This window comes from Symphalangus syndactylus, chromosome 2 (genome assembly GCF_028878055.3).
Source record: "Symphalangus syndactylus isolate Jambi chromosome 2, NHGRI_mSymSyn1-v2.1_pri, whole genome shotgun sequence".
In the NCBI taxonomy this organism is placed as follows: domain Eukaryota; kingdom Metazoa; phylum Chordata; class Mammalia; order Primates; family Hylobatidae; genus Symphalangus; species Symphalangus syndactylus.
In genome coordinates this window covers 126,676,462-126,690,946 of record NC_072424.2, presented here as the reverse complement: position 1 = coordinate 126,690,946, position 14,485 = coordinate 126,676,462, and the positions used below count along the sequence as shown (strand labels likewise).

Below are 14,485 nucleotides of genomic sequence, written 5' to 3'. Positions count from 1 at the left end.
GGTCTGTTCCCCAAAGGCCCCCTGGGAACTTGGATCAGCCGGAAGGAGAAAGAAAGAAAGAAATGAGAAGGGGAGACCCCTGAGAAGCTGAGACTAAATGATTAGAAACAGACACCTTTCTATCATCAGTAGAAATGGGCAGGTCCTCTGCTGGGTTTATTCACCTTAGGATGCATGTTTAGTAACACCTTAAATCATGTAAATGTACCTTATTTAACCCATAATGCTACATTTTTGCACATCTAACTCATACCTTTTATAAACATACATATATAAATACAGACAAATTTCGTAGAAAGTTGAACTTACTCTGATTGATGAGAGAGCAGGAGATAAAGACCCATGTAAGGGTTCTGAGTTGATTTGCTAACTTTCTTTAAAGATGTAAGTCTGTGGTTATGACCTAAAGAACAAGTGGGGTGCAGTATGAGAGAGATGGAGATGGCTTAACTTGTCCTTCACACCCTGAACAGGGTTCTGAAGGAAGGAAAGAAAGCTGAGTAGAAGTGGGGGTATCAAAAAAGCTTCCCGCCTATAATCCCAGCACTTTGGGAGGCTCAGGTGGGTGGATCACCTGAGATCGGGAGTTTGAGACCAGCCTGACCAACATGGAGAAACCCTGTCTCTACTAAAAATACAAACTTAGCCGGGTGTGGTGGTGCATGCCTGTAATCCCAGCTACTTGGGAGGCTGAAGCAGAAGAATCGTCTGAACCCAGGAGGCGGAGATTGCGGTGAAACAAGATCACGCCATTGCACTCCAGCCTGGGCAACGAGAGTGAAACTCTGTCTCAAAAAAAAAAAAAAAAAAAAAAAAAAAAGCATCCCAGGCAACCTTGGAAGATTCAAATAATCTATTTTGATTGTGAAATGTATGTGTATTTCCCAAGGTAATCAAATTAATGCTAAGTACCAATAACAAGAAGCAAACTTCCAAATCATTAAATAGCAAACACTTCTTCCCCCAAAACAATGCAGAACAGTTGCCTATTGCTTTTCCCCAGTAAGCTTTGCTAGTTCTTTCTATATCTGCATAATCAAGACAATAGTTCTTAAAATATTATACACTATCCTGTGAAAATGCAGCTTGCCTATTTAGCAGTCATTTGAACACACCATATCTGCCATCATTTTTGCTGGGGTAGGGGACAGTGCTTGAGGAATTACTACCTAGCAAAAAATTTATCTTCATACAGGTACTTTGAGCACAGCAAAGTAATCACTTAGAAGGCAGGAGCACTGGCTGGCAATTTTCTAAGTGAAAGTGGAGGTGGTCTGCCAGCACACATCCTCGCTGCTAACACAGAGTTCCAGGAATGACACGTTAAACAATGATGCATGAATAACGTAGATCCTGAGAGCCGCTGCATCCCTGAGGACCTACAGGCTCTACTGACAAAAAAAAAAACTAAACAAAAATTGACCACAAAAAGCACCTTTGGGTGCCTGCAATTGGAATACAAGTAGAGTCTTTTTAGAGTAAGATGGGAAATTTTAATTTTATACATATGTGTGGAAGAATATTAAAAAATCCAACATCTACTTTTGGTGCCATTACCACCATTATAAGGAAACCATTGCCATATCTGAGCGGTAGGAAGCACACGGGCATCTCTCTATATGAATGGGACTTTTGGAATTCTGTTGTTGAGACTGCTCAGGACCAAAGGCAAATGAAACTACCTATTATATCCTTTAGCAGCCATCACAATGATTACCATTAAAGATCAGTGCTCTTTTAAAAAAGTTCAATTACTGCCTATTAAATTTGAATTTCTGACAAAATGAATTGAAGAGGAATTTTACCAAAATATACTTATTCTCAAAGAGAAAATTATAAGATAAATATTATTTCCAATAAAAAGTGAAATGTAGCATAATACAAAACAATATATGAAAACACATCCTTATAATCCTTAATTTTGAATGAATGATAGCTTTGAGCTATAACTCAAGCGTTCAATGGTCATACAACCATAAAATCACAGTAAATAATTAGATGATTAAGAGTAAACTATTGAAATATTTTTTGCTAAGGTTTAAGAAAGAGATTCACATGAACTGATAGACTAATTTAAGTTCTTGGACCTCCAATAAATGGATGATTCAGGTTTATCATCAACAGCCTTTTGTCATGCTGTAAAAATATTTTGTTCTTTTTGAACTAATACTAATTACAAGATCATTTGTAACTAAAATAAGGGAAAACTGATCTTTCATTGGCACGCTTTGAACTAGATATAGGTAGCTGAAAATATGTTGTCTGCATAACTCAATAATTCAAATTACTCATGTTCACAGAGTTAAAAAGAGAATTTGATATTAATCATTAAAATATAAAATTATAAATCTAAATTTGTTTAACACACATTCAAAATATAGAAGCCCTGTATTTCAATTAAATGGCAAAGAAAAATAATTAAATGTAATAAGCAAAAGAATAACTTCTGTCACTTGGGATAGCAATGGTTGACTTTCTCATACACTAAAATAAAAATATATACCACCAAACACCCAAGATTTTGAAATGGAAATGATTCTTTTGGTGACTTCACTAATGTACTAACTGGCTTTGAGTACACAATAATCACCAAGTGGTTGTTTAGATTCCTGATTAGATGAAACACTATTATTCTAAAAGGGTATTCCAATATATCATGGATTAAAAATATACTACATATACCTACTCAAAATAATTAGTAATGAGAGCATATTTTTACTAGGAATAAAAACTAGTTAAAACAAACTTTTCTGGCAGATTTAAAATTGATTTGACTCGAGCCAAATGCCACAAAACATATAGAATTACACTTAGCTAAAACGAGACCCTGGTCAGGAGTTTGAGACCAGCCTGGCCAACATGGTGAAACCACATCTCTACTAAAAATACAAAAATTAGCTGGGTGTGGTCGCGGGCACCTGTAATCCCAGCTACTTGGGAGGCTGAGGTAGGAGAATCGCTTGAACCTGTGAGACGGAGGTTGCAGTGAGCCAAGATCGCGCCACTGCACTCAAGGCTGGGTGACAGAGCAAGACTCTGTCAAAAAAAAAAAAAAAAAAAAAAGCCCCGGAAACACCCTGACATATATTACAAATGGACAGCTGTTAAAATAATATCTATAAAAATTAGCAATTCAGATCAGCAAAACACAGTTCATCAATTAGCCACACTAGGGAATTCAAATGAGGTCATGAAATTTGTTGGCACTTTTCCATTCTAGGGCTCTCTATGTATTGCAGAGTTGCAGAATGTTCTCTGCATCGGGGATTTTTACACCCTGAAACTAGTACCTGAGCCAGTGCGAAATAAACCAAAGAAATGACTGAAGGCCATAAGAAAATGGTCACCCTTTTCTTTCTTTGCACTAAGAGGTCCCTGGAATGAGGTGGTTTTCTTTTGTAATGTAATTGTTCCCACAATCATCTGTCACATTCTTGATCTTTATAGAGAAAAAGGCCCATGTCAGCCTATCTCCCTTCTGAATTATGAATGTCAAATTAGTAGGGCTCATTAAAAGTGCATTTTTCCCGTATGTGTGTTGTGGTATCCCTACAACATATGCTTCCTGAGATCTGGAGTAACATTTAGTATAAGTACACCTCTATAAGGTATCTAGAATGATATTTCCTTGTAGGATATAATTCAGTGTGATCTCCAAACGGCGGTCTGCAATATACTAAATTTCTTATCTTAAATGTAGTACTCTTCAATAAACAACTGCTTTTGATTTTACTTGGATAATTATGGCTGAAAAGTATACTTAAAATAGCATCAATTCCCGTGTTGGCCAGACTGAATACAAGTGAAAATACTAATCCTACCAAACAGAGATTTTTTTCTCTCACATTATTTGTTGTGTGCACATTAAAGAAAATCTGTTATTTTGTCTTACTGTAATAAAATAAATAAAATATACGCATAATTCTTGCTTTAATCATCTGTGGTTAACCAGTTTAGAATACTTGAAATGGCAACATCAGAGGTCAGAGCACACACTTTTGAAGGCTTATGTAACTCAAACTCTGCTTGTTGCTGTAACTCCTAGAACCCTTCCTATTTGCACAGGCATTCACGTGTGCATATCAAACCCACTAACTCATACCATGCCAACAACTGACTAGACTTTCGTTAATCCAGGATAGACTGGGCCTGTGCTAAGCGTTTTAGATGGTTTCTTTCAATTAATTCTCTCAACAACCCTATCAAATAGGATCCTTTGTACATGAGGAAACTGAGGATGGCAGAAATTCTGAAATCTGTCCCAAATCACACAGTTAGTAAGAGGCAGAGTCTTCAAGTGAATGTAGGTTCACTAAGCTTCAGAAGTTAAGCCCCCAACTACTACACTATCACCTTTCATGACAAAAACCGCAATCACTTTTGCACCAACCTAATACAATGGCAGTCAAGCTAATAGTATCTCTCCTCAGTGACCATCTTGTATCTGAACACATTTTGAAACTTTAGAAATATCAATTATATAACCCTCATACCTTGTCCATTAAGTGGACAGATGACAAGCCCAGATCAGTTATTTTTGCCTATTTTTTTGCTATATTCACCCACAATGAAGTTATATTGTAGCAAGCAATCATATTCCAAATCAAAGAACCTGAAATCCTCATAAACTACAGTCTGCACACTTCTCATTATTAATGCCCTGACATACCACTTCACTGGTATATTCTTTTTAGCCAAGGGGAGGAAGACATCTGGTTTTGAAGAGGAAGAAAGGAACGGGAGAAGCATGAAGATCAAAGCCAGGCAGATAAGTGACTCCGGGCAAGAAGCATCCACTTCTCCAAATCATCTGTGATGCTCCACGTCCTACAGCACCATGCTAGAGGCACTGCATCGTGGATTCATGCTGGATGGGGCTTATGTAACTGACAAGTTCATTCTGGATACCTCTGACTGCCAGATGAAAGGATTCCTCTAGGTACATATAATTAGTACATATCCCTTAAGCCAAAAAAGATGTATAAAATATGTTCCATGCCCTTGAGGAATTACAATATAGTTGGGGAGATAAAAATATATGCATACAGGTAACAGTACGATGTATAATGATGTGTGCCAGCTATTGTTACAGAAGAATATTATAAGGTCAGAAGTGACATTCTAAGTGCTTTGCAGTTTTGCACACTAAGATCTCTAACAGGAGCCCAAGGCTGCCTTCCTGTTAGAGGAGGTGAAGTCTTAAGATCATATATATTCCTCAAGGACAGAATTAGGCTCTGGTGGTAGGAAATGATACTCTCAAAGGATGGCACAAAGGTTTTTCAGGCTGTTTTCCACTTGGCTCCTTCCCTGGGTCTCCTTCTGTTGTTGGCTGGCTTCACATTGCTCATTTTTCTCTCATGTCCCACACAGCTAGTACAGAAAGTAAATGATTCCCAATTTCCCCTTAATGGGGGCTGGGGAGGGGAAGGGAGCCAACGGGGAGTCTAGATCTCACCCCAGGGAAAGGCAGGGGGGAAGGTCCAGCTGGTTTTGCTCTACCCTAGGTTTTAGGGGCATACACTGACAATTCCCTTTCCATGGGGTGGAGGAAGGGGAGCTGAAGGTCAAGATGAGGGTGTGAGCCTAGAAGAGAACTGCCAGGGTCTCCACCCAGCCTGCCTTTCACTAGGCTTTAGGCTTCAGGGGCAGAGAAGCCTTGCACATAATCAAACCAGCTTGCCAGAGCAAGAGGCCCCATGGGGGTTCATTTGCAGGGTGTCAGGGACCTGGGAAGAGAGAAGTAATGACTCAGAGGTTTGGCAAACAGGCCACTCCATCTGTACCCGTCAATGCGAAGCCAGCACCTTATGGCTCTCAAAGCACGTCGAGAAATGTTAACTTGATTTCCTTTTCACAAAAATGTGAATGTGAAGAATACTGGGAAATCATTACTTCCTATTTTATAAGTGAGAAAAACAAAACTCAGAGAGAGAGAGAGTACTTGGCTTTGCCAGGATGAAGACTGGGAGGACTGGGAGCCAGGACTTGGACCAGGATCTTCAAACTCCTGCTGCTGATGCCTTCTCAATATTGAGCTTCTGCCTAGGGCAGCTGCAGGAGGTGGAGGCTTCAAGGAAAGCCTTACAAGATGGGGAATCTGAGCAGAAGCACCCAGTGAATGCTTTGGAGACAAGAACCAAAAATTACTAAATTGGCTGGGTGCAATGGCTCATGCCTGTTATCTTAGCACTTTGGGAAGCTGAGGACTTCACTTGAGGTCAGGGGTTCGAGACCAGCCTGACCAACATGATGAAACTCAGTCTCTACTAAAAACACAAAAATTAGCTGGGTGTGGTGGTGGGTGCTTGTAATCCCAACTACCCAGGAGGCTGAGGCAGGAGAATCGCTTGAACCTGGGAGGTGGAGGCTGCAGTGAGCCAAGATTGTGTCATTGCACTCCAGCCTGGGTGACAGAGTGAGACTCTGTCTCAAAAAAGAAAAAAATTACTACATTGTAAATAAGAGTCAATAACCACTAAATAATATTCATATTGGAAATAATTTTCGCTAATTTTCTTATTTTATTATATATAAAAAATAAGAATGATCTTACTGAATTCAAGAACATCAATTCCAAAATATCAGGCTGTCCCTCGAAACAACCTTGCACTTTTCCTAATCCACTGTGGATTCATCATCCATGAATATATACCAACTTTTACAGGAACTGATTTATAGTTTTGGCCTGTACTGTCATTTGGGCAAATGAAGTCCAGCTGTTTACTATTCCCCACAAGAAACAAAATGTCCTTCAATTTGTCTTTGATATATCGTATTTAAGATTTGAGGCACTTTGAGTCTATTTAATTTCAGACCAGAGTTGTGTTCAAGGCATTGGTGAAGAGTTTTGTGCTCACCTCAAACACACTGCTTCTAGTTTTATAGGCCTTGATGATTTTCCAGAGTCAATGTCCCTTCTGACAAGAATCATAATTAATTTAGACTTTGCTTCTACCTCCCAAGATCATTTTGGTTATTAGTTTCTGAATGTTCTCCAGCCAGTTATGCCTCTCTTGGTCTTTGTTGACTAAAATTGCATAGAATCTCTCAGACATAGATAAATGATGGCTTGCACAAGACACTGTTATATTCTGTGCTCCAGGGTGTCCAGTACTTTGACAGCCTCTTTGGGCTGCAGTATTGTCCTGGGAGGAAGCCCCTACATTACAGGTGACAGAGACTCTGAGCTTAGTAGATAGTCCTGTGGTTCAGTAGTACCAGAAAAAATATTAGAGTCACCTGGAAACTCAGATTTTTCTGAGCATTTCCTCTTCCAGGTCACCAGTAAAAATGTTACAACAAATCAAACACTGATAAATAGTGCCTGTCTGCACGTCTCAACCTGTCTGTCCCCATTAGTTTTTACCCCTATTAGTTTATAAAGTTGAATTAAGCTAATTCAACACATGTTCCTGAGTGGAAGATCACAACCCACAAAGGAAACATATTTTCTCAAATAATTGTATGCTTTCAGAAAATTTAAAAATAATATTTTGTTAACATGATAAAGAATATGTATCTTAAACTAAAAATTACAATTATACTCAATGATAGAACATTTTTAATATTATTAAAACTTGAAGCAAAAGAAAGATACTGTCTATAACCATCATTCATTCACTTGACATGTATTTATTGTCAACTAAATAGGTACATGTCCTAAATGTGGGGAACGTGATAATTAATACTCAGTCTTCCACCATGGACTTTACATTACATAATATTATTCTGGATAACGCTATAAAACTTAAAACAGAATTGGATAAAGAGAGAAAATGCATGCTTTTGTCAATTATGTGATTCTCTACTAAAAAAAGGAAAAAGAAAATAATTGAAAAATTATTGAAATAAAAAGTTCAGTAACATGACATTATATCAGTAATTTTTCAATATTACAACAATAAATTTAAAACATAGTGGAAAAATATTCCATCCAGAATAGCAACCAAAAAATAATAAAAATACCTATAATAACCTTTAGTATGAAATGTAAAGACCCCGTATGGAACCAAAGAATGTTATAATAAAGAACATTCGAGAACAACAACAACAAGCTCTTGTAAATTAAATATATGAGAACAGCAAGGAAGAAATGCAACAGAAGGAGTGGAAGACAGTTTCAAAACTCTTCTAGACAGTAGAGCAAAAAAGAAAAAAGAAAAAATGAGAGGAACAAAGCCAAGAAAAACAGACAACTACTCCTGGAGGTCCAAAATCCAAATAACAGTAGGTTCAGAATGACAAAAAATGAAAATGTAGAGGACGAAACAGGCAAGGTGGCTCACACCTACAATCCCAGCACTTTGGGAGGCTGAGGCAGGAGGATGACTGGAGGCCAAGAGTTCAAGATCAACCTGGGCAACAAAGTAAGACTCAAAATTCATAAAAAATTTAAAAATTAAAACCAGGCGAGATGCAATAGCTCATGCCTGTAATCCTAGCACTTTGGGAGGCTGAGGTGGGAGGATCGCTTGAGCCCAGGAGTTCAAGACCTGGCTGGGCAACATAGTGAGACCTTGGGTCTACTAAAATTAAAAAAAAAAAAAAAAAAAATTAGCCAGGCATGGCTACAGGCACATACCTGTAGTCCCAGCTATTCAGGAGGCTGAGGCGGGAAGATCACTTGAGCCCAGGAATTCAAGGTTGCAGTGAGCTATGATCACACCACTGTACTCCAGCCTGGGTTACAGAGTGAAATCCTGTCTTTCCTGAAAAGAAAACATCAAGCAAATTTTCCAGAACGGGGTATCTGTTTCTAGATTGCAAGGTCCACCAAGTATCTGGAACGGTACATGAAACTTATACACACTAGATACAGAATTATACAATTTTAGAACACGAAGAATAAGAAGCTTCCACAGAGACAGATTAGAGGTTCATATAAAAGATCAGGAATTCATTTTCTCAACAGAAATACTGGAAGCGAGAAGAAAACTGGCAAAAACCTTCATATTCTGAGGGGACATGATTTTGTGGCAGAGATATTCAATGCTCAGAGTACTCAAATGCTCCATCTTGCAGCCCCCTGTCAGTTAAGTGGGGCCTTGTGACCAGTTCTGGCTAATGGACTGCTCACAGAAGTGACACAAGTCAGCCGGGCACAGTGGCTCATGCCTGTAATCCCAACACTTTGGGAGGCCGAGGGGGGTGGATCACTTGAGGTCAGGAGTTCGAGACCAGCCTGGCCAACATGGTGAAACCCCATCTCTACTAAAAATACAAAAATCAGCCAGGCGTGGTGGCAGGCACCTGTAATCCCAGCTACTTAGGAGGCTGAGGCAAGAGAATCATTTGAACCTGGGAGGCGGAGGTTGCAGTGAGCCGAGATCACGCCACTGCACTCCAGTCTGGGTGACAAGTGCAAAACTCCGTCACAAAAAAAAAAAAAAAAAGTGACACGGGTCACTTCCGGGCTGAAGGGCTGAAAAGTCTCCCTACGTGCCCCTCTAGTTCCTCTCTGCTCTGTGCCACAGTAACATTGGAGGTCCTGTGTTGAGACGGTTAATGCCACAAGATGGAAACAGCCTGGATCCCTGAGCTATATAAGCTACTTCTTATATAAGCAAGAAATAAACTCTAATGTGCAAAGCCACTGAGATTTTGGAGTTTATTATAATTGCATCACCCTAACCTATCTTGATTAATATAGATTTCCAATCTGGAATTCTACATCACGTCAAACTATCAATCAAGGATAAAGATATCTTCAGAAATGCAGTATTTCAGATGACTTCTGTCCCATGCACCATTTCTTGAGAAGCTAGTGGAGGCTGAGGAAATAAGGCAGAATGATGGTCCCCCAAAGATGCCCATGTCCTCATCTCCAAATTCTGTGAATATGTTACCCTACATGGCAAAAAGGACTTTGCAGATGTGGTAAGTTAAGAATCCTGAGCTGAGGAGAGGAGCCTGGATTACCCAGGTGAGTCCAATATAATCACAAGGGTCCTGATAAATTAAGGAAGGACAGAGGAGGAGGAGAAGGAGAGTCTGAGATCTGAGGATGCAACAATACTGGCCTTGAAGATAAAGGAGAAGTCAAGAAATGCTGGTGGCCTCTAGAAGCTGGAAAAGTCAAGGAAATGGATTTGCCCCAGAGCTCCCAGAAGGAACACATCTCTGCTGACTCTTCAATTTGAGCCCAGTGAGACCCATTTCAGACTTCTGACCTCCAGAACTGTAAGACAATAAATGTGTGTTGCTTTAAGCTACTAAGCTTGCTGTAACTGTTACAGCAGCAAAAAGGAACAAATACAATATGGTAATGCAGGAAATAGGAGTGAATACATGTATTAGTTCGTTTTTATGCTGCTGATAAAGACATATCCCAGACTGGGCAATTTACAAAAGAAAGAGGTTTAATGGACTCACAGTTCCACATGGCTGGGAGGCCTCACAATCGTGGCAGAAGGTGAAAGGCAGGTCTCACATGGCAGCAGAAAAGAGAGTTTGTGCAGGGAAACTCCCCTTGATAAAACCATCAGATCTCGTGAGACTTACTATCACGAGAACAGCAAAGGAAAGACCTACCCTCATGATTCAATTGCCTCCCACTGGGTCCCTCCCACAACACGTGGGGATTGTTGGAGCTACAATTCAAGATGAGATCTAGGTGGGGACACAGCCAAACCATATCGATACAGAAGACAGTGAAAGGAGATCCCAAGACACACCTGAGCATGAGGTTGAGCGAGCAACCCGTCCTGATGGGAGCAGACAAGAAGACCCCAGGAGAGACTTCATCAACTCCACACTGACACAACACCTAATGTGTGTGAAGGCTCTGGGGAGATTTACACAACTGGAGAAGAGTTGAAGGATAAATTGGGGATCATAGAAAAGTATGTAAATAAATTTACAAAACAAGACAATATTTGTTATAAAGGAAATGAAAAGATAAGCAGGAAAGGAGACATAATAATCATGGCTCAGCTGTCACTCCTGTCTACCTAGTTGCAACAATAAAATCACTGGGCATTGATTTAGCCCCAGTAACATACACCTAGACAAGAAGGATGTATGACACAGAAGGGTGCTGGGGGTGGGGGGGGTGGGTCAGCTGCAGTGAAAGAGCTAAATCCTTCTCTTGCACAGACAATGCCTAAAGCTGAGTGAAATCTGGAAGCAGCAACATAACAGGTTAACCAGGGATATGAAGTTAATACTAAAAAACCAGATAAAAGAGCAGAAAGTGACGTGCAGGGCACCATCCGGGGCCACTGTTTTTCAACGAGGACTTTGGTTCTGTAAACTCTGTGTGTTACGTGCATGCACAAGTTTGATTAAACATACAAGGACTGACGAAATATTTGCAACAAATGTGACAGGAGGCTTAAATATTATTAATATACTATAAAGACTAGACGGGTGAAAATGGTTCATTTTAGTTGCCCTTGCATGGTGGCATTGTGGATAATTATTTTTTCCTGCTAGTCTATAATTTTCTGTACTTCCCAAATTAAAACACAATAGGAGCAGGCATAATTTTTAAAACAAAGAAATGATCATACAATCTAATAAAAAATAAACAAGAAAAGAATTAGGTAGGTCGGGCACAGTGGCTCACGCCTGTAATCCCAGCACTTTGGGAGGCTGAGGCGGGCAGATCATGAGGTCAGGAGATCGAGACCATCCTGGCTAACACGGTGAAACCCCATCTCTACTAAAAATACAAAAAATTAGCCGGGCGTAGTGGCAGCCTCCTGTAGTCCCAGCTACTCAGGAGGCTGAGGCAGGAGAATGGCGTGAACCTGGGAGGCGGAGCTTGCAGTGAGCCGAGATCGCGCCACTGCACTCCAGCCTGGGCGACACAGCGAGACTCGGTCTCAAAAAAAAAAAAAAAAAAAAAAAAAAATTAGGTAGCTATATTGGGAGCTGCTAATATAATTAAGTTATTACAACTTTGAGAGCCCTGAGGCAACTGCCACTCTGCCAAGGAATGGTGGCATGGGTTTTCTTAATTTGCTAAAGCACTTTCTTGATTAAATATGCTTTCCAACAACAATGTGCCATTTTAAAATTTCATGCTTCATTTAAAGCCCTTCATTTTTATTATAGACAGCCCAGCCCCAACAACCAGTTAAGCTCATGATTTTGTAACTGATGCTGGTTTGGACAGGGCTTGGTGAACATCTTATCAATGATAACTGGTCCCTGGGGATTGGGGTGGGGAAGATACTAAAAGAACAATTACATAAACTACATATTTTAAAACCTGTGGCTTCACAGAATTTTTTAATTAAAAAAATGAAAGATGTGCTTAATAGCACTAAATATTTGTGGAGGAAGAAATGAATTCGTTATGTTCTTCCTGGGCAAGAGTAGACATATTACATGCTCATAAAATTGATAAATTTAGAAGGACTGTGTCTGAACTTGGACATGGATCTCCACTGAAAGTTGAAATCTCAGAAAGCAGCCAGCTGGGCCAAACTCTTCCACATAAATGGTTTAAGAAATGTGATGAGGGTGAAGTAAGAGTGAAGTGGGAATACAGGCGACTTTGGGATTAAAAAACAATAACCCTATTATGTAAGGTTGATTTGTTTTCCTTTTGCAGATTCTTTCACCTTCTAAGCTATTAATTACCCATCTCCAACAGAATACCAAAGCATAAAGTTCTCTATAGCATACAGTGGTCTCAGAAGCTCTTATAATTATCCAAAAATAAAATGTTCACATCATTAATTTTCCTATCACTTGCAATGATCAAAAAAATGAGAGGGTGGAAGGGACTCTTTCAAGGTCACATTCATCAGAGTGAAACTGATTCCTAACTCCCAGCCTCGTTCTGTCTTGCTAGGTCTCTCGTTCTCTAAACCTGATATATTTATCATGAATCATTAAACACAAATCTATTACCCAGTGCAATGGATTCTTCCATAAAATGAAAAGCAGCTTCACTTCTTTGGTAGGATTTTTTTTTTTAAAAGGACTTTCGGTAAAGTCAGGTTTGAACACAGAGAACAATATATTCTTAAGAAAAAACAAAATGGTAAGGGATTGTGAAAGGCCTTGCTTAGTGTCCTGAATTAGCCCAAAGGCATCAAAGCGGGGATACCTACAAGACCTCAATGTTCTTATAAGGTAAGAGATTCGTATCTGGTCTGCCAACTGGCATGTAATTGCTTTTAAAAATCCAAAGAAGCCAGTTGCAGTGGCTCGTGCCTATAATCCCAACACTTTGGGAGGCCGAGGCAGAAGGATCACTTGAAGCCAGGGGTTCAAGGCCAGCCTGGGCAGCAGAGTGAGACCCCATCTCTACCAAAAAAAAGTTAGCTGGGCATGGTGGCACATACCTGTAATCCTAGCTACTTGGGAGGCTGAGGCAGGAAGATAGCTTGAGCCCAGGAGGTCAAGGCTACAGTGAGCTATGATTGTGCCACTGTACACCAGCCTGTGTGACAGGGCAAGACAGTGTCTCTAAAAAAAAAAATTAAAAATAAAAAGATAAGGCTGGGCCTGGTGGCTCATGCCTGTAATCCCAGGACTTTGGGAGGCCAAGACAGGCAGGTCACTTGAGGTCAGGAGTTTGAGACCAGCCTGGCCAACATGGTGAAACCCCATCTCTACTGAAAATATAAAAATTAGCTGGGCATGATAGTGCACGCCTGTAATCCCAGCTATTCGGGAGGCTGAGGCACAAGAATCACCTGAACCCAGGAGGTGGAGGTTGCAGTGAGCCGAGATCATACCACTATACTCCAGCCTGGATGACAGTGTGAGACTCAGTCTCAAAAAATTTTTTAAAAAATTTAAAAAATAAAAGTAAAAATCCAACGAAAATAGGGTGTGGGGTGGGGTGGGGGATTGGGAACTAGGCTTGCTCTAAGTTATAGCAAACTGAGTTACCAGAATCTACATCAAGGAAACAGCTATAGAACCAAGGACCCATTGCTGGGTACTTACCATGTGTCAGGCATCATGTTAAGTGCATTCCAGTGATCTCATTTCAGCCTCACAATCCTGAGAGGTGGGCATTACAATCCTCTTTTAGAAATAGAAAATTGAAGCTCAAAGAGGTGAAGTACTTATTTTACAGTACCTAGGGTAACTAGTGACGTAGCTAGGATTTGAACTGAGATCTGATTCTAAAACCGATGCTTCTCAGCCTCCTCCCAGGCACCAAGAATGAACAGAAAGGTCAGAAGGAAGCATGAAGCAAATGAACACAGTCACATGTTTTCAGCCTAAGGGGTGGGTGAGTGCATTGGACATATTGGATATATATTTTATTAGTCTCATTCATTTTTTTGTGTTTAGAATAGTCCATAATCAAAAATAATTGAAAAGTTAAAAATAAAGAGGTTTCATCATTTCAGCCTTAGACAAAAATAAGAAAGTATTATAAACTTCTTGAGAATGCCAGTTCTTTGTTTTTCAAAGAAAATCAGACAATGTGGGTTTTTACCACATTGGATGTTCTTTACAGAACAATGAATAGGAGCATGGAACCAGGGGCACCCTCTTAGCAGCAGGAATG

At 39.9% G+C, this 14,485-nt stretch overlaps 1 protein-coding gene across 3 annotated transcripts in view; it reads right to left on the bottom strand.

Annotated features, from left to right (window-relative positions):
* The window catches only part of UST (uronyl 2-sulfotransferase), a 345,881-nt gene that overhangs the window by 182,537 nt on the left and 148,859 nt on the right, over positions 1-14,485 (bottom strand). The gene's annotated exons all lie outside the window — the stretch shown is intronic.